Genomic DNA, 19581 nt, shown 5'->3' with positions numbered 1-19581 from the left:
TGTGGAGTCAGGCCTGTGCAGGGAAGCCGTGAGGAAGACTGTGCTGCTTTGGGGCATGGAGACGGCTCCTGGCCAGGGCCTGGACATCAGCTTCAAGTACAGCAATCTGACACAATGTATTTCTAACCCCCTGCCTATCGAATCACCTCAGCAGTGTAAAGATGGATGGTATGTTTGATACAATTCCTACATCAACCCCCTGAAATTTATAGGTGGTGGAGAAACATTTCGGTGGGTGCAGAGCCCTGCCCTCCTGCCAGGTCAGTAAAAGGGCTTTTGGCAGACAGTGCATTTGTCTGCCGATTTCTTTGAATAAGGGAGACCCCTCAGGACTGCTGTATCCTGAGGGAACACCGTTGGCCTTGACCTGTAGGCACCTGCACCAGCTTAAAATCAGCTGCCTCAGCTTCCAGGACCTCTCTTGGCCAGCATCCTGACGTGGATGCAGGACTGCTGCGAGGCACTGCTGGGACCCAGCGGGACGGGACCGGCTGTCTCGTGTCCACGTAGCCCCCCCTGACACAGCCAGGGTCATCCCGAAACCAGAGAAACGCTCACGTGTCAGCACAGGGGAGCAAGGAGCACTGGGCTCCTCTCAGGGTATCTCAGCTGGGCTCGCTCCACAACACAGCCCCATTTTAAGGCCTGCTGATGCCCAGCTGCCAGAAATGCCTACCTTGCTCTCTCCAAGATGCACAGGGAGAGCCAATGAGCAGGATGCCTTGGGAGGCAAACCTTCCCTGCCTTTTCTGAGGCCAGGGACACACCAAGATCAAACAAGACTCTCCACTCTGCGTGGTCCACACAGCCCAGCTCTGTGCTGGCCCTGGGCCACAGCAGCATCCCCCAAGCAAGAGGCAAATGCATATTGCCAAGAGTTGAAACCCAGCAGACAGGGAAGATGTGAAAAGTGTGTGCATAAAGGCCTTTTAATTCACAGCTCTCAAAGAGAGCTTTGGGGCTCGCGGCTGGACAGAGATGCTCCTGCTCACACCTCTGTCCAAAGGGGGGAACACACCCTGCTGCAGGTGCTTGGGTTGGTCTGCATAGGTCCAGGCGGATGCCAAACCTGCTCTTCACAGCCTTCTCCCTTGCCCTGCCCCTCTGCCAAGTGCAACGAGCCTCAAAGACTGAAAGGACCACAGAGAGACAAAGGGGGACACTTGCACCTGCCTCCCTGGGAAGCACTTCCCTTGAGAAGCAAGCCCCTTCCCTCCAAAGGCATTTCCCCAAACATGTAGCTTTCCTGGGGAACACCAACACACTCTTAAGAAAAGCTGGCAAGGCTGAATGACTTCAGGTCCTTTCAGGACAGGCACTCCAGCTGTAGCTCCTATTCCCCCAAGTGTGTTTCCAGGTGGAGGTTCAGAGGTGCAGCCCCAGGCCCTCTACAAACACAAGCTGCCCGCTGCCTCTTCACCTGCCTCAACTCCTGCCTGGGGTCACGGCAGCAAAACCAGGCTGTTCCAGCCAGAGCCCAGAGCCTTGTTCCTGCAGGACGCTCTTGCCAGCACCTTCCTGCACATGAATATCATCTAGGATATCATGCCCTGGTTCCACGAGAAATTCCTCTACACATTCCCCTTTTTCTTTCTGGACAACCCAGGCTCTATTTGCAATAGACTCTAAAGTTTTCTTCATACACGAAAAAATACTGCCAAAGATAATAAGCACAGCAAAAGTGACAAGAAGGATTCTACTTCCTTCCATCAAGAAGGTTTTCAGCCATCCACTAATTCCATATTTCTTGAGCCATTTGTCCAAAGGATTTTCAACAATAGTAAGCTTTTTCATATTCTCTTGAAGTAGGGAAAGTCTCTTGTGAATGGAAGCAGAGTGATCAAAAAGATTCATGCAACACATTCCTTCAAAATCCTCACAGCGATGTCCTTGAGCCAGTAACAAAAATCGGTTGCGGCACGATTCTGTAATCCAGCGTGTCGTCTACTGCCAACGTCAGTGGTGATCTCACTTAATATTTTGGAGGTGATATTACTTTGTTTCCCTGTCGAACACGCCAGTCGTCTTATTAGTTCAAAAGCTCGGGCAGAAGCAGAATTTGGTGCAAAATTTGGTGCAAAAATTGATGCTAAAATGACAGATGGTCGTCCCCACAATTGAACATCATCTCTACAGTCAGGTCCTAATTCTAATTGGTGTACGCTACGCTTAACACGTTGAGACTTGTGACTTATGTTGAGTACCTGTTGGATGCTGGGGGCAAATGATGTTAATTTGCCAAAGTAACACGGTCCTCCTGCTGCTTTGCAGGTATGACAGGCCAGGCACGATCCCCACAAATGAGGAATACTCCTGGAGGTTACATCTGTGCCGTGGCCCTAAACCATGGAACAGGCCAAATCCAATTGTCACAAACAGCAGGAATGTTGTTGTACCAAGGGGATCCAGGGGCAATGCAAGTACTATTACTTCTTGGTTTGAATGCCTGAAGGTTTTCGGAGCTAATGTCCTTTCTCTGAAATCCAAAAACTAGACAGTAATTTCCTGGAGCAGACCCTAACATGTCAAGCTCCTGAGGTTCTATACCTGTAACATTCAGTCCTTTTTGCAATTAAGAATGCTCAGGACCCTAGGGGGGTTGGTCGAAATGTTGAGTTGTTTGCAGCAATTAATTGGAACGCCTTTTGTTTCATTTAATTGTTGTGGATATTCTCAGTTCAGTCCGAGAGAAAAAGAGAGATTTCTACCAGGCTGGGCCTGGGAGAGAGTTGGAAAAGAATGTAAAGAATTCAGTATGTCTCTTGTTGTTCATATTGTTTATAGATATATTCTGCCGCCGTGCGTCATTCAGAGCGCACCAATGGTGTGAGATGTTTTTACTTTAAGACCAATGAAATTTGTCTGCACAATGTTCTCTCTAAAGAGAGTGGTGCATTTGAAATAAATCAGTTTTCCTTCTCGCCTTCTGAACTGGAGATCTTTGTTCCTGTCCTGCCACAACAACAACAACAGGCGGTAGTACAAAACTCATCTGCTGCTTGTTGAGGCTTGGGATATACTTTACTTTTTGTCCAAGGCCTGAATTCTGTGAGATTGTTCAAAGGAACTCTGATTAAAGAAGTACAAAAGGGATCAGAGGGGGTAGCCAGTGATAAACAGAATGATTTTTGCCCTGTCTGATTGGCCCAGGTAACCCACATATTTGTTCATGGTTGGATGTTAATCCATGCTGTCTTCTCCAAGGACAGTTTTGTCAGTCCTAACAGCCCTATAATCAAATGAAACAAGAATTTTGTAATTCTTGTTCCTAACTGGCAAAATGAACACCACAGGCTAAGAGCTTGTGTTCTTTTTGTGGCTAAGACAACAGTGTAAGCCTTGGTTAAAAGATGCCAAAAGAAAGCTTCGTATAGGCCTTCAATATTTTCTGGTATCCATGTTTCTGGAAAAGGCTGATCTGGCTCAAGGTTCAGAAATGCTCTACCACGTTCTTCAAAGGTAATACTAACAACGACATCTCAGCAGTCTGAGCACAAAGCATGATCATTTTGCAAGTGGTTCCACTGTATAACAAAATTCTTTCTACAACTACTGCAATGTAACACTATGTCACCTTGCTTTCCACAATTCTCACAAGCAGAATTTTTATAGCACTTCCTTAACACAGCATTACAAGCTAGCAGACCAAATGATTGTCCTGCTATGACTTTTGACACGATGTCTTCTGTGGAACGTGGGATTGGTCCAAGTTCTTTGTGGAGTCTCTTGAAGATTGGGAAGAAGTAGAGTTGATATTGATATTCCCTTTGTTCTTCTGGGGCTGACATGCAGGGCAGACAAATCTGCTAGGGACCCACAAAGGTTCTTTACCTGTGGAAATACAGAAATATCCTTGACCGATAAAGAACACTGGACTGGGTCCCTCCCAGTTGCCCATAGTCACATGTTTTTATAATGAACTTGCATCCCTGGAATGGTTTGATTTTGACTGTTTTGAATAGCCTGATGATGTATAACAACAGGAGGCCCCTCTCTTCCTTCTCTTAGAGACAAGTAATTCCATGTAAAAAATACTTTATTTAACCGTTTACTTGCATCAATCTCTGTTGCCTTTTAATGTGCGATTTGCTCTCTCGACTATGGCCTGTCCTGTAGGGGAGTGTGGAATTCCCCTGACATGTTTCACCACCCATGTTTTCATAAATCTAGCAACCCATGAACTACTGTAAGCAGGGCCATTATCTGTTTTGATTTCTGCAGGCACTCCCATAACTGCAAAACAGGCTGTTAAATGTCTTTCAACATGAACTGCCTTTTCTCCAGCCTGGGCAGTGGCCCAAATGAAGTGAGAGTATGTATCAATTGTTACATGGACACATCTAGACTTTCTAAATTCAGGAACATGTGTTACATCCATTTCCCAAATTTGGAATGCTTTTAAACCTTTTGGGTTTAAACCCTATACCAGGCCCATGATGACTACACTGAGGACAGGAACGAACAATTCCTTTTGCATCTGCCAAAGGGATTCTGTTCTGTCGATGCAATGATTATGCATTTTGATGAAACATTTTGTGAAAAATGCGATCACTTGTATTTAGAATTTTTAAAAGTTTAATAATAATAAAATGGTTATAAAAATAGCAATACAATTAGACCAATAAAAATTTAGGGTTAGGTCAATTACAAGAGAATTAAAAGCAAAGAATTACAGACGTCCGGATGTTCTTGTGCACTAAGCTGCCAAAAACATGCCTTGAGAACAAAGGAATAACCCTTAAAAGCAACAGCCTGTTGCACATTCATCTATCTCATATATGATGCATACATTCCTTGCTACTTAAGAACTTTTCTGGTTTTTGTCAACTTCTTCCCCTTCATCCTGCTGCTTCCATAAAGATGGAGAGAAGGTAGAAGAATGTTTGTCTTTTCCGATAAGGAGGCCGTAACTCTTTGTGTCCTGTCACTGTTATCTCTCTGCGGAGAGTTTCTTGATCATCTTATCCCTGTCTTGGGCCAGTAAAAAATCTTACAACGCAGAGTTTCTATGTTAACATTATGTTATAACCTAAAACTATATTTAACACACCACTCAAGAGAATTAATACAGCATAACTTTCTACTATTACACATATCATATTCATTTTAATATTTTTGAAAAGCCAGTCATAAAAGATGCATTTTCACAATTTCATGGCTGTTTTGGGCTTCTTCGAATTTGTTTCTTAGAGGTGTTATTGCAAAACAACTGACTGCTTCATGTGCTTGTGCATTGCCTTTGCCTAATCTAATGTTCCACTGATGGCTTCTGATATGCATCATGCAGAATTCTTGTTCTCTTTGCTGAAGCGTGGTATGTAACTGTACAAACAGTTCACCAAGCTGCTGATTTTTTGTTTCTCGTAGTAAAGCATCTTCAATGTGCTGCACTACGCCGACTACACACAATGAATCTGATGCTATGTTTACAGGCGTATCTTTCCAGTTTCCAAAGCCCAGCACATGGCTTTCAGTTCTAAGGTTTGGAGGCTGTCTCTCTGTTGCCCAAGGATGATGTGCTTCTGCCAGTGATTTTCTGATTGCCACACACATGCAGCCTTCTTCATTTTTCGCCCTGCATCTGTAAACACCGTTGGCCCTTTGACTGGCCTTTCAGGACAGAGTGGCCTTTTGACCCGTATCGTTCAAGCATCTTCCAAAGAGGCCCTTTTGGTCGATTATTATGTACAGTTCCTGTAGAGCCTATCAAGGCTTCTTGCACTTCAATCGAATGCCACAGGAGCCATTCCAAATCATCTCCACGGACCGGGATGCTGATGTCTGCAGCCTCAGCTCCATCTAGTTCAATGATTCTGTCCCTCCTTTATCTTACCAAAGCTGCTAATGCTTCTGATCGACATGATATATGATGCCATAGTTGCATTGGCAAAAACACCCACTCAAGAATGATGGCCGTGTCCTCCCCCTTTTTCTTTTGCCATTGTAGGATAATGGCAAGGGGAGAAGTGGTGGTGTTGCAGATCAGAAGAGATAATGGCTGATCTGGCAATCGGCGATTACTCCATCCTGTTTGAATCTTACGAGCTACTGCATCCAGGGCAGCCTGTTGTTCTGGTGAGCAGGTGCGGGGACTATGTGCCTCGGTGCCATGCAGCCAAGACTGGAAGTGGATGAGGCATCATTGGTGAAGCCAACTAGATTACAAACCCATTGTAAGTCTCCCAAAAGCTCTTGAGCATCATGCAGGGTACCACTTGCCAGATTTTTTCAGGATGACAAATATAGGAGTGTTCCACGGGCTTGTGGAAGGTTGAATGTGACCTGCTTTTAGCTGTTCCTGCACTAACTCTTCTGCAATGCGCAGCCTTTCTGAGGTCTTCGGCCACTGGTCTACCCACTCTGGCTTTTCAGTTAACCATGTAATTTTTAGAATGGGCGGCTGCCGCCCAGTGGCTGTGGCACAAAATGCTGATCTGTTGTCAGCACCAGTCCCGGTTGTGACAAAACATCCCGCCCAATCAATCCTGGTAAAGTGTGTGGAAGTTGCATTACATAAGGTTTAATTACAATTGTTTGGCTGCCTTCAAACTGCAAAGTAATTAAGTCTTTATTTTGTTTTGGTGCTTTTGTTCCTCCCACCCCCACTGCTTGGGCAACTGGAGATTGTAATTCCCATGTCCGACGCCACATATGTTGATTAATGATGGTGACATCTGCTCCAGAGTCTGGTAATGGTTCTAAACTAATTTGTTGACTGCCCTTTTTCAGTTGAATTTTCGCATTTGGTCTTTGATTACGGTCCAATGTGAAAAACACATCATATCCAGAGGATCCAAAACCTTTATTTCCTCTTACTTTAGCTACTTGGCCTTGTTTTTTGAGTTTTTCATAATATTCTCGATGTGTAAGAAAGTTGTCATAAGGAAGTATTTGTGCAATCTTGCTGCCTTTTGGAATTGTTACAGGTGGTTGTAAAGCACAGGCCATGGTTTGTACTTGCCCTATGAAATCTGCATCTATTACTTCGGGTAATGCAATTACTCCTTGTTTGCTTGTTGACGACCTGCCAAGTAAAAGCCCTCCAGCTGGAGACTCAGCCCTGAGCACAGGGCCTTTTACTTCAGCTGGAATCAATGTTACCTCTTTGTTGCTCAGGGTTACCTCTACTGTGGTTGCCACGTCCACTCCGAGATTCCCTCGGGTGGCTGGGACGCGCTGGTATAGGAAACCGTATTTTTCATCTGTGTCGAAGGAGTGTGTTGGGTTGAAGGGGTCTGTACTTGTGTCTTTGTGCGGAGACAGGTCGCGCTGCTCTGCATGTTTCTTGATGGTTTGTGAGCACAGGCAGCGGTGGCACGAGTGTCAGAGTTACACACGTGACACCAAACGGTTTTGGAACAGCTTCGCCACATATACCCAAATTCACCGCATGGGAAGCAGGTAGCAGTTTTAATCTTTCTGTTATTTTGACCTTTTATTTTATCTTGCTTGCCTCTGTTTCCAGACAGAGCAGCTGCAATTACATGACCTTGTTCCTTTAATGTTTCTTCCATCGCTGCCGTGAAGGCGGCTGTCTGATTATTCTGTTCTGCCTGAGTGGCTCTCATAAGCATTTTGTCAACTGGGCTCCCTTGGGGTAATGTTGCCAGGATTGCTCTCGTTCTGGCATTTGTTCCTTCAAAAGCGAGAGTGTGGAACATATGTTCCTGGAGTTCAGGAGGCAAATCTGCATTATCTTTTATTGCTGCTGACAGACGGTCTAGGAATAGTCCACAGGGCTCTGTTCTTCCCTGGCGGACAGTGGTCTAAGGTGCAGGATTTTCTTATCAGGTACAGACAAAAGAGCTCAGTGGGCTAAAGTCTGGGCAATTTGGTGCATTTGAATAGGATATGGTAGCTGAACCTGTGTGTTAGAATAGGGTCCTTGCCCAGTTAGCATGTCTGCCTGTATACCATACAGAGGGTCTCCTACTATTAAATGTTTATTTGCTTCTTCAACTGCTAATCTTTTCCATTCTCTTTCAAACAACAAATACTGAGACAGAGTGAGGAGAAGGGAAGCAACTCTTGCACAGTCAGCAGGGGCAAGGACATCTGCTGTAGAAATAAACGGAATAATTTGTCGGGTAGCTTCTGATCGAATACCATGGGCACTAACTGCTTGTTTTGTTGGTTGCAATATTTTCCAATCATGAGGTTCCCAATTTGCTTAATTATTACTGACTATTACAGGGCAAGAAAGAGAACTGGCAGCCTGCCATTCACCTTCTATGATAGCATCTGGAATCACACCCGACCATCGCGGTTGAATTGGATCTTTTTCCGGCCTTGGTGCCTGCGGGGGTATTGCAAGGCATCCGGGCATGGGTGGAGCAGTCAGCTCCTCAGGGGGTGTCACAGGGACTGGGACGGAAAGGGGTGTCGGAATAGTCTTTAGCACTGACACAGTCTCTGTTCGTTTTTCCAATTGTTCCTGCCGTATGGATAATTCTGCTAATTTCTTTAACACTTCTTGAATTGAGTCATTAGAATACAATTTTTTAGCTTTGTACTTAGATTCAGAGCACTTTGACCTTCTAACTCTATCTTTTTCCTCTCCCTCGGACTCAGCCGACAGCATAGATTCGTCTGATGCTATGTCAGGCAAAGGAGGGCACAGGGAAGTGCAGCATTCTTTTCCTTTCCTTTCTGCTCACAAGCTGAAGCTGCCTTTTTTGGCCTTGCATCACCCACCACCTCAGGAATTTCTTCTATTTCTGTTGCTTCAGGCACTGCTTCCATATCTCTGGCTCCTCTTGAAGGGGGGATCAGTTACTTTTTCTAATTTTTGACCAGCTGCAGCAGACTCTGATGGGGCAACCTCCTCTTTTTGTGATGGATTATTTAACAACTCTTGTGAATTAGAGCAAACAGGGGCAGAGATTCCTTTCATGGGGACCTTTCCAACTCCAAAAAAGTTAGCGAGATGTGACGGCTTGGAAGGAACTTGTTGCTTTGCTCCACTCACATCGCCTCCCAAATCCTCAGTGGCTGCGGCAGCTACCTTTTTCTCAGCTTTCATAGACTCTGATGTATTGGTGATAGATTTCCAAGTAACTCCTAACTCCCTTGCTTCTTTTCCATATTTTCCACCTTCTATCCTGATGTCCCGGAGGTAGTTTCCTACCTCTTGCCACTCAGGTTCACTAAAGAGCAGGGCAGGTTCAGAAAGTTTTCCTTTTTTACATGCCCATTTTATTAGGGCTATTACTTCTTCTTCTTTGGTGCCCTCACCTCTCTTTGAGAGGATAGTTGTCAGTAATTTAACTGCCGCGTCTAATTCCATCCTGGTCTTACCTTGGCCGGGGCTTGATCGGCCGCTCAAGCGCCGGACTCTGCTCTTGCGTTTGCCTACCAGGCCTCTCCTGCCTCCAGCACTCCGGCTCCCAAATCAGGTGCTTACCTGATGCTTGGGAGCCTTCTGCATTTAAGTGATCCGCATTTCAGCAAAGGAGTCCCTGTTCATGGTGCCAGTATGAAGAGGGTCCCACGGAGAGCCGGCCAGAATAATGACACTCAAACCACTATGGCTACATGTCCTCCTCCTTTATGGTCTAATTTATCCATATTTTATACCTTACTGCCTTACATCATACAATAGCTAATTAACATTCATTGGTTAAGGTCATGTGATTACATCTACAAGTCACTTATTGATTGGCTGTTATACTGCAAGCGTCTGATCAGGTTATAGTACGTGACAGTTTTCAGCATCCAGCATAGACTATTGTATTCATACAAAGCTTATTGTCTTTCCAAGGATGTCCTAAATACTTCTAAAGTAACTAAAGTATCTCTGTAATCTGCAGGCCAGGGTTGTCCAGTTCCTGCAAAGAAATGCCATCAAGGATATCATGCCCTTGTTCCATGAGAAATTCCTCTACATTTCTCTAATGTCACACAGCTGGTCTCTAATGTCACAGCCTGTTCTGTGATGTCATAGCCTGCTCTGTGATGTCAGACCTCTGCCCTGTGATGTCACAGCTGACTCTGTGATGTCACAGAGACAGCCTATGATACCATAGTTGCGTGATGACCTCACATAACCCACTCTGTGATGTCATATCCCACTCTGTGACCTTATGTTCCCAGATGATAAATTGTCTCCACCTGCTGAGCACACAAAATGCTCGTTTTGCAAAACCCTGGGCCTATGGAAACCACACAATGCCCATTGTGTGAGAAGGGGAACTGAAATTCACCAGCCTCAGTGTCCTGCCAGCTCAGCCAGGCTGACGGGAACATTGGGGTCCACGACCACCAGGGACCACCAGAGAGACCCCCCAGGACAGAAGAAGGCATGCAAAAGGGGATGGGAAATGTGTTCATGATTTTGGGGAAATGATTATCATCTGTGTGTTTAGTCCCAGACAATCAATGAATATGTGTGCAAAATACAGAATATGAACAGAAACTTTCCTGCACTCAGCATGCTTGGCTTTGGGAGGAGCTCTCCCCCGTGCATCCAGCTGAGTAAAGAATGTTGCTTCCTAATGCTACATTGGGGTTAAGGAGTTTTCTGTTTTACCGAATTTTTGGTAACTCCCACTCCCAAGGAAAGCTCTGTCTCCTGCTGTTCACAAACAGAGAAGGGCTGGTGGCAAATGTGGTGCTCAGAGGCTGCCTGGGGCACAGTGACCATGAAATAATCAAGTTTTCAATGTTCTGTGAAAGCAAGAGGGGCATCAACCGAACTTCTACACAGGAATTACGGAGGGCAGACCTGGGCTTATTCAGGATGCAGATTTGGAGAGTAGCGAATCAAGTACTGATTTTTTCAGGGAAACAGCCCTTAAAAACAAAGAGGTCCAGGAAGGATGGACACATCTCAAGAAAGAAATCCTAAGAGGGAAGGAGCAGCCTGTCCCTCTGTGCCCAAGTTGAGCCAGCGAGGAAAAAGGACTGTTCTGTCTGTGCATGGAGCTTTTGTGGGAACTCAGGAAAAAAGAGGGTGCATCAACTTTGGAGAGAAGAGCAGGCATGTCAGGAAATCTTTAAGGATGTTGTTAGGTTGTGCAGAAAGTAGAGTGGTGAAAGGTCAATTAGAGCTTAAGCTGGCCACTTCTGTGAAAAAGAATAACAAGTGATTTAAAAATAAACTAATAGCAAAAGGAGGGATAAGTAGAACTTCTACTCTTTATTGGATGCAGTGGGGAATAAAGTAACTAAAGATAAGGAAAAGCTGAGCTGCTTAACTTGAGCCACCTTCTTTGCCCCAGTTTTCAACATTAGGACAGGTCATGCTCAGGACAAGTGTTCTCCTGAGCTGGTGGATGGGGACAGGGAGCAGAACAGCTCCCTGGAATCCAGGAGGGAGCAGCTGGGGACCTGCTGAGCCACTCAGATGCTCACAGGTGTCTCTGGCACCAGATGGGATCCATCCTAGAGGGATGAGGGAGCTGGTGGATGAGCTCCCCAAGCTGCTCTCCATCATTTAGCATCAGTCCTGGCTCACCAGGGAGGCCCCAGAGGACTGGAGGTGCCAGTGTGAGCCCATCCCCAAGAAGGGCTGGAAGGAGGATCTGGGGAACTGCAGGCCTGTCAGCCTGACCTTGGTGCCCGGCAAGGTTCTGGAACAGATCACCCTGAGTGCCATCACAGGGCACCCACAGGATGGCCGAGGGATCAGAGCCAGCCAGCGTGGATTTCAATGTCTGCATTGATGATCTGCATGAGGGGACTGAATCCACCATCAGGAAATTTGCAGATGACACCAAGCTGGGTGTGAGTGTGGATGTGCTGGAGGGTAGGAGGGCTCTGCAGAGGGACCTGGACAGGCTGGATCCAGGTCCAACAAGGTGAGGTTTAACAAGACCAAGTGCTGGGTCCTGCACTTTGGCCACAAAAATCCCGGCAGAGCTACAGGCTGGGGACAGAGCGGCTGGACAGCAGCCAGGCAGAAAGGGACCTGGGGACACTGATGGACAGCAGGCTGGACATGATCCAGCAGTGTGCCCAGGTGGCCAAGAAGGCCAATGGCTCCTGGCCTGGATCAGGAATGGTGTGGCCAGCAGGAGCAGGGAAGTGATTCTTCCCCTGTACTGGGCACTGGTTGGGCAGCACCTCGAGTGCTGTGTCCAGTTCTGGGCCCCCAATTTAGGAAGGACATGGAGGGGCTGGAGCGTGTCCAGAGAAGGGCAACAAGGCTGGTGCAGGCTCTGACACATGAGTCCTGTGAGGAGCAGCTGAGGGAGCTGGGGTTGTTTATCCTGGAGAAGGGAGATCAGTTACTTTTTCTAATTTTTGACCAGCTGCAGCAGACTCTGATGGGCCAACCTCCAGTTGCAGGAGGAGCCCTGGGCCTCCTCCTCAGAAGCTCAGCAGCCCAGGTCCCTCAGCTTCTCCTCACAGCCCCAAAGCCCATCCTGTCAGTCCTGCAGAGCCTCTGCAGCTCCTCCTCCTTGCCCAGAACGGGGAGCCCCACAGGCAGACACAGCAGCCCAGATGTGCCCCCCTGGCCTGGGGTGCCTCTGGCAAGGGAGCAGCACGAGGCACTGCAGGAGCCTGCAGACAATTCCTGCAGCACTTGTGGGATGATCCTGTTATGGACAAATTCCATTGGGGAGTCTAATTATAGATAAATCAATTAACAAGAATTTATTAAGCAAGCGGTATTAAGCAAAAAAACAGCACTGGGCGGCCGGGGAGTCTCCACTCTGCCACGGCGGACCTTCCCCCTTTGACCTTTTTGTTTTTATAGTCCCCCCTTTTTTTCGGTTGATGTATTTTCTCTCGATGTACTCTGCGCTGGTGCAATTGGTTGCTAGGGGGTCCTTTGGATGAAGGCTCCTTATCTTCTTTGCCGGTTGTCCTTGGCCTAAAAGTTAGCTTGTATATAGTTAGTTACACAGTCTTCTGTGCTAGCTGCATTTGCACAATTCTTAAGCAGAAAACTTGTTGTTTATCAAGCCCCCCCCCCTTTTTTTTCTCCTTTTTCTCTTCTCACAGTCTGAAATTCTCTGTTCAGTTTAAATTCTTATCTTCTTTAAATGTTCGTTTTGATGAACAAAGACCTTTTTATTACAATCCCTCCTCTTTCTCTTTACCAATTTGTTCATTAAAACGCTTTAACTCTTGGTGGCTTAAGACCAGGGTTTCATCTACTTCTGAGTCCCTGGGCAATGCTTCGTACCTCTCCCTAATAAGCATTAGATGAGCTGCCTCTAGTCTTCCTTTTACAATGTCTATGATTTTATTAAAAATGCAAGGTCCGAAAGTTAAACCTAGTAACAACAATATCACAGGACCTGCAAGGGTTGATAGTAGCGTGGTAAGCCAAGGGGAGCTGTTGAACCAAGTCTCATACCAGCTTTGCTGTGACTCTCTCTCCCTCTTTCTCCGTTCGAGGCCTTCCCTTAGTTTAGTCATTGTATCTCTCACAATTCCCGTGTGGTCTGCATACACACAGCATTCCTCCCTAAGGGCAGCACATAATCCTCCCTGTTGCAAGAATATTAAGTCCAATCCTCTACGATTTTGTAATACTACCTCTGACAGGGATCTTACAGACTTTTCAAGGGCTGAGATCGACTGTTCAATGCGGGCTAAGTCTTCATCTATAGCCATCCTCAAGGAATTAAATTCTTGATTCTGTTTTACTAATGATGCCACCCCAGTGCCAACACCTGTTCCACCTACAGTCATTAGGGTAGCCACTGTCAAGGCTGTGAAGGGTTCCCTTTTTGATAAGTGATGTTCAGAAGTGACTTGAGCATTAAACACATATTCCTCAGGATGATAAATGATTTTAGGGACTATTACCACTTGTATGCAAAACTCAGAGACTTCGTTGAATAGGTCAAGAGCAATACAGGGTGTAAGCCCCCCTCTGGAGCGTATCCATTTAGTATTTTTGGCTGGAATCAACCATTTTGCCGGGTTACTCTTATGCTGTGCTTTACTGACTGTTTTACACAAATGTTTCTTTTGCCACGGGACTCTCCCTATGCATCGTCCCTTTCCAGTTACTGCTGCTAACGTTATCCCTTGGCTTTGGGGGTCTTTCCAGTTACATTATGGCGGATTGCTCCCATTAACTCGTTTGGGTTTCTCTTTGAGTCCTACTGCCTCATAGAAAGGAGGTTTAATATCAAAGCACAGCCAGCATTGTTCAGTAATGTTAGGTCGTGTTACATTGAGGACTTGGTATGCTGCCTGCATAAGTTTCCAAAGGGTACTTTGCTGGGGATCCGGGGTCGGGAGTATGAGGGTCCCGTTTCCGGGCATTGTGGTGTCACTGGTCCCTGTGGCTGTCTCGGTCAACTCCTCCTCAGCAATTACAGAGTTAGGGCCTATGGGTAGAGGATCATGTGGTAGGATTTCCTTTTTTATTTGAATGTACCCTCCACGATCCTTACCCGGTTCCCAACACCTTACTCCCCAAGTTTTTCCTACCAGCCATCCTGGGTCCAGGGGCTTGAGCACCTGTATTTTCAAGGACCTGCAATTCCCCATATACAGAATTTCTCCTTGAGTGCCATACCATGGAACTTTGCATCCTTTAGGATACCATGAGACCTGTAAAAATTTATCTGGATGGGTGACAGCCCAGGCAGTTGCTATGGTTTCACAGCCCCAATATCCACACAGATATTCCCCAGGGTAATTACAATATCCCCTCCCAGGATTGGAACTAGGACACCAATAGATAGCGTGGAAGTCAGGTTTACTCCATCCCCACACAGAGTTCACCAAGTCCTCATTAGTAACTAAAAAAGTAGGAGCTACAGTGGTGGCATTTTGCTTAACAACTTTCCCTTGGTCTATTTTGGTCAGAGTCTAATTAAATGGCTGGTGTGCATAGTCCCCTTGTACAGGCCAGGTACAACATATAACTAATATGTACAGAATTTGCCAGCAAGGGTGGAGTCCAAACCGCCCCAGAACTTGATTATCATTATTTCCCCCTTCCCACTGTTTGGTTTGACATGTTATTGCCGGGCTCACCTTTACCCTTGGGAGATCAGTATCCTTGAGGCAGTTCTTGAAATACCTTTGAATTGTCCCAGTTTGAGGGCTTTTTCCTCCACTGCTTCTTATCCCTCTGCCTTGCTCGCCGACCCGGTTGCTTTGAGCCGCGAGGTGTACCATCTTCTCGGCAGCAAGGATATTCTTCAGAAGGACCCTTACTCTGTTTTTGCTGCCTCTTTTTGAATGATTCCCAATTCTTATCCTTCACTTGCGGTGAATTACACTGAATTCCAGGTAAAGTCTTCCGGCAATTCCCTTTTATAATTTGAACAATTAGGGGAATTGGTTCATTAGAGTGGTAACAACAATTTTCAGGCCTAGCCCCCTTAGTAAACACCTCCCACCACTCTTGGGATTCCCTTGGTAGGGTCCCGTTCTCTTCTCCAATCTCTAGGACTGACTTTGTCAGTTCTCTTTCTAATTGGTAACAGCCTTTACAAATACCCCTAGGAGGGGTACCTCTATAACTATGGACCCACCACCGTTCCTGGAAGATTTTACAAATATAGCATACAAAAGGGTAACAATCACAATCCTTATTTGTACAATAGACTCTAAAATCATCAGTTATAGGATATCCATAATCCAATATCTCACTATACCAGCTGGTTTGTACAATTTTTACTGAGTCCATTAAGTCCATTTAAATGTGACCTTAAGATCTCCGGGTTGGCTGGTTATTCTCCAGGGGTCTTCGGCAGCAGCAGCAGTAATCGGTCCCTTTATTCGGCTCGCATGTGTCCATCCCTTCTCGGCGGTTCTGACTGCAGTTTCTGTAGTAAGTAAAACAACATAGGGGCCTTCCCAGTTTGGGATTAGTGAGGTTTCTTTCCAGGTTTTTATTAACACCTTATCACCTGGTTTTATATTATAAAAGGGCCTTTTTAAATCAGGAAGACTGAGAACCGGTGCATTTACTAATTCTGCCTTGAGGTCCTGTAGTTTTTCCTCATCTTCCCGAGTCCACTTAAGCAAGCCTTCTTTTGTTAGTTCCTCATATAGGAATTTTACTTTCCCGCTAAATCCCTCTATCCATTGTCTACAGTACCCAAACAATCCTAACAGCTGTCTAACCTCCCGCTTTGTCCTTGGCCCTGGCATAGCTAAGATTCCCTTAACCCTTTCTGGGTCTAGTTTCTTCATTCCTTGACTCAGTCTATGTCCGAGATACTTCACCTCTTTTTGCACAAATTGTAATTTGGATTTTGACACTTTGAGTCCTTTCAGGCTTAGAAAATTGAGTAATCTTATACTCTCTTCCCTGACAATTTCCTCTTCTTTCCCAGCTACTAACAAGTCATCTACATACTGAATCAGGACAGCCCCTTCTCTCAACTGAAAATCTGTAAGCAGCTGCTCCAGTGCCTGGCCAAATAAATTAGGGGACTCTGTAAACCCTTGTGGAAGTACCATCCAACGGAGTTGTTGTTTCCTGTGGGTGTCTGGGTCTTCCCATTCAAAGGCAAAATAGTCCCTACAACTTTCTTTAAGGGGACATGCCCAAAATGCATCCTTTAAATCTATAACACTATACCACTGATTTTCGGGGCCTAACTGACTTAATAAAGTATGAGGGTTAGTTACTACAGGGAATCTTTCTACAGTCCTTTTGTTACTTTCTCGTAAATCATGTACCAAACGGTATTTCCCATCGGGTTTTTTTTAACAGGAAGGATAGGAATATTAAAGGGGGACATGCAGGGTTCTAATAACCCTTGTGCTTTTAATCTTTCAATTTCAGGTTTGACCCCTTTCCTTCCTTCCTTTGGAATTGGGTACTGCTTAACTCTAACTGGGACTTCAGGATTTCTTAATATTATCTCAAAAGGTTTTATGTCCAATCGGCTTGCTTTTTCTGGGGTATACCACACTTCAGGGTTAATTTTCTGTTCGTCCTCTACCCGAAGAGGACATAATTTAATATTTAGCTTCTTGTCATTTATGTCGATTCCAATTCCTAATTCAATCATCAAATCTCGTCCCAGTAAGTTATAGTCAGCCTCTGGAACTAACAACAGTGACCCTATACCTATTTTGGAGCTGGTTTCAAAAATAATGTCTTTGATTACAGGCACTTTAAAGGCTTCCCCTTTTGCCCCAACTACCTGTATTGTTTCTCTTGATAATTTACACCCTGAGGGAAGGGTTTCAACCGTTGATCTCTCAGCTCCTGAGTCCACAAGAAACTCATATTCTTGCTGCTGGGGACCAATTTTTAGTTTTACCAGGGGCTCTGTTTTTTTCTGGGTCCCCAGCAAATAGAGCCCCTGACCCCCTCAATCTTCCTTGAATGCTTTTCATCTGCCAACCTTTTTCTGCATTCCCGCCGAAAATGCCCTCTCTTACCACAATAAAAGCAGCTTCCTTGTCCACTCTCCTTTTCTCTTCTCCCTTCTTCTACCTTCTGGCCCCTCGGCTTACTTCCCTGGAACTGACTAAGCGTTCCCCTCTGCCCTTCACGTACCACAGCCATCATCACTCTTGCTTGTTTCCTATGTCCTTCCTCCTCTCTCCGTACATACACTTTCTGAGCTTCCCGCAACAATTCATCCAGGCCTCTACCATGCCAATCCTCAATCTTTTCCAATTTTCTCCTAATATCAGGCCAGGCTCTAGCCACGAACTGGGTCTTTAACAACATCTGTCCTTCCGGAGTGTCAGGATTTACTCCGGAGTACAGCTGAAAAGATCTCCGGAGCCGTCCTAACCATTCCGTGGGGTCCTCATCTTTCTTTTGACTGTCACAAAAAGCTTTATTCACATTCTTCCCCTTAGGGACTGATTCTCTGATCCCCTGGATAAGAATTGTTCTTAAGTCGGCCATATGTGTCCTATGCAGGGGATCCTGCTTATCCCAATTAGGACGCTGTAAAGGCCATTTAGTATCTGCTTGGGGTCCTGCCTGATGGTCTCTATCCCAAATTCTCATACCGGCTGTCCTGATCATCCCTCGCTCCTCAGAGGTGAATAAAATCCCCAGTATTGACTGCATTTCATCCCACGTATACACGTTGGGCCCCAGAAACTGATCCACCCGCTCTGCAACTCCGAGGGGATCTTCCAATAGATGTCCCATTTCATTCTTGAACTCCCTCACATCTCCTGAATTAAGAGGTACCTCCACATAACCTATTCCCGGAATTTGGGCTGGTTGTCCCTGCTGACCAGCATTAGGATTAGGGATCATTCCCAAAGCTACTTCCCTTAATGGATATAGAGCTTGCCTTTCCCTCTCGCTTTTTCCCCTTGTTAGGCTACGAGTAACACGACGATTTTCCTCAGGGACCGGTTCCAGGATTTCTACTTCCTGGTTTTCAAAGTCCCCCCCTTGATCTAAATTGGGGTAGACTACTGGTGGTGCTGGTGGAGGTGGAGGAGGGGGAGGTATGTATGGTAGAGGGGGTGCAGTTGGAACCTCCTCAGGCTTTTTATTTTTCTTTTTTTCTCCCTGGGTGCTTAAGGCAAAAAGTTTTGCTCTTGTTTCCCCCACTATCCAGAGAGCAGAGTACTTGCTCTCTTCCATATCAAAAGGTTCTTTAGAATTTATATAAATGTTTAATGCCTGGCAAATCCAGTCCTCGAAGCTTCCAAACACTGGCCAAAATAAATTATCACCACAGATTTGTTTCCCTCCCCATACTTCCATACAATAATGTATCATTTTTGCCTTATCCTTCCCTTTTCTTGAAGGGTATTCATCCCAAGATTTTATTATTAAACCTAACGGACTGTCAGGTGGTATCTGGGGAAACTTTACCGGGGTCCCCGTCCCCATGGAATCAGAGGGCTTGCTTTTCCTCTGTCCCATCTTCCAGGACACCTTCACACACACACACACTCGCGGCCCCCTGTTCGTGGCCCAGCCCCTCTCGGGGTCTGGAAACCGCACTACTTAGAGGTCCACACTTGCCTCGTCCTAAAAGGACGTCTCGTACGTTATGTCCTGGGATCCCAACCCCAACCGAGCGGATCCCACTTTTATGCTCACGCTGTCCTGCGTCTTCGCCCGGGCTTCGTGCACAAAGATTACGGGGTTACCGGTATCCCTTTTGCTTAATACCGAATTTAGGTTCGTCGGTAAGGGCCCGAGAAGGAAAAGCCTGCACCAGGGCCGCTGAAAAGGCAGCGGGGCGCCTCCCTGATTAGGAATTCCTGCCCGTTTGCCCTTATCCGAGTCACGGCACCAAATTTGTTATGGACAAATTCAATTGGGGAGGCTAATTATAGATAAATCAATTAACAAGAATTTATTAAGCAAGCGGTATTAAGCAAAAAAACAGCACTGGGCGGCCGGGGAGTCTCCACTCTGCCACGGCGCACCTTCCCCCTTTGACCTTTTTGTTTTTATATTCCCCCCTTTTTTTCGGTTGACGTATTTTCTCTCGATGTACTCTGCGCCGGTGCAATTGGTTGCTAGGGGGTCCTTTGGATGAAGGCTCCTTATCTTCTTTGCCGGTTGTCCTTGGCCTAAAAGTTAGCTTGTGTATAGTTAGTTACACAGTCTTCTGTGCTAGCTGCATTTGCACAATTCTTAAGCAGAAAACTTGTTGTTTATCAAGCCCCCCCCCCCTTTTTTTTCTCCTCTTTCTCTTCTCACAGTCTGAAATTCTC

General features: G+C 45.9%; 1 long non-coding RNA gene across 1 annotated transcript; it reads right to left on the bottom strand.

Annotated features, from left to right (window-relative positions):
• Window positions 1-15576: 15576 nt before the first annotated feature.
• LOC128820913 (uncharacterized) lies at window positions 15577-19333 on the bottom strand. Its single transcript, XR_008440995.1, has 2 exons — window positions 18959-19333; window positions 15577-15743 (listed from the first exon to the last, which is right to left on the bottom strand). It is a non-coding gene; the product is annotated as an uncharacterized LOC128820913 (long non-coding RNA).
• Between the last annotated feature and the right edge of the window lie 248 nt (window positions 19334-19581).

Source organism: Vidua macroura, chromosome 32, assembly GCF_024509145.1.
Source record: "Vidua macroura isolate BioBank_ID:100142 chromosome 32, ASM2450914v1, whole genome shotgun sequence".
NCBI lineage: Eukaryota > Metazoa > Chordata > Aves > Passeriformes > Viduidae > Vidua > Vidua macroura.
Note: the sequence above shows the minus strand (reverse complement) of the source record. Positions and strands in the feature narration are given on the sequence as shown.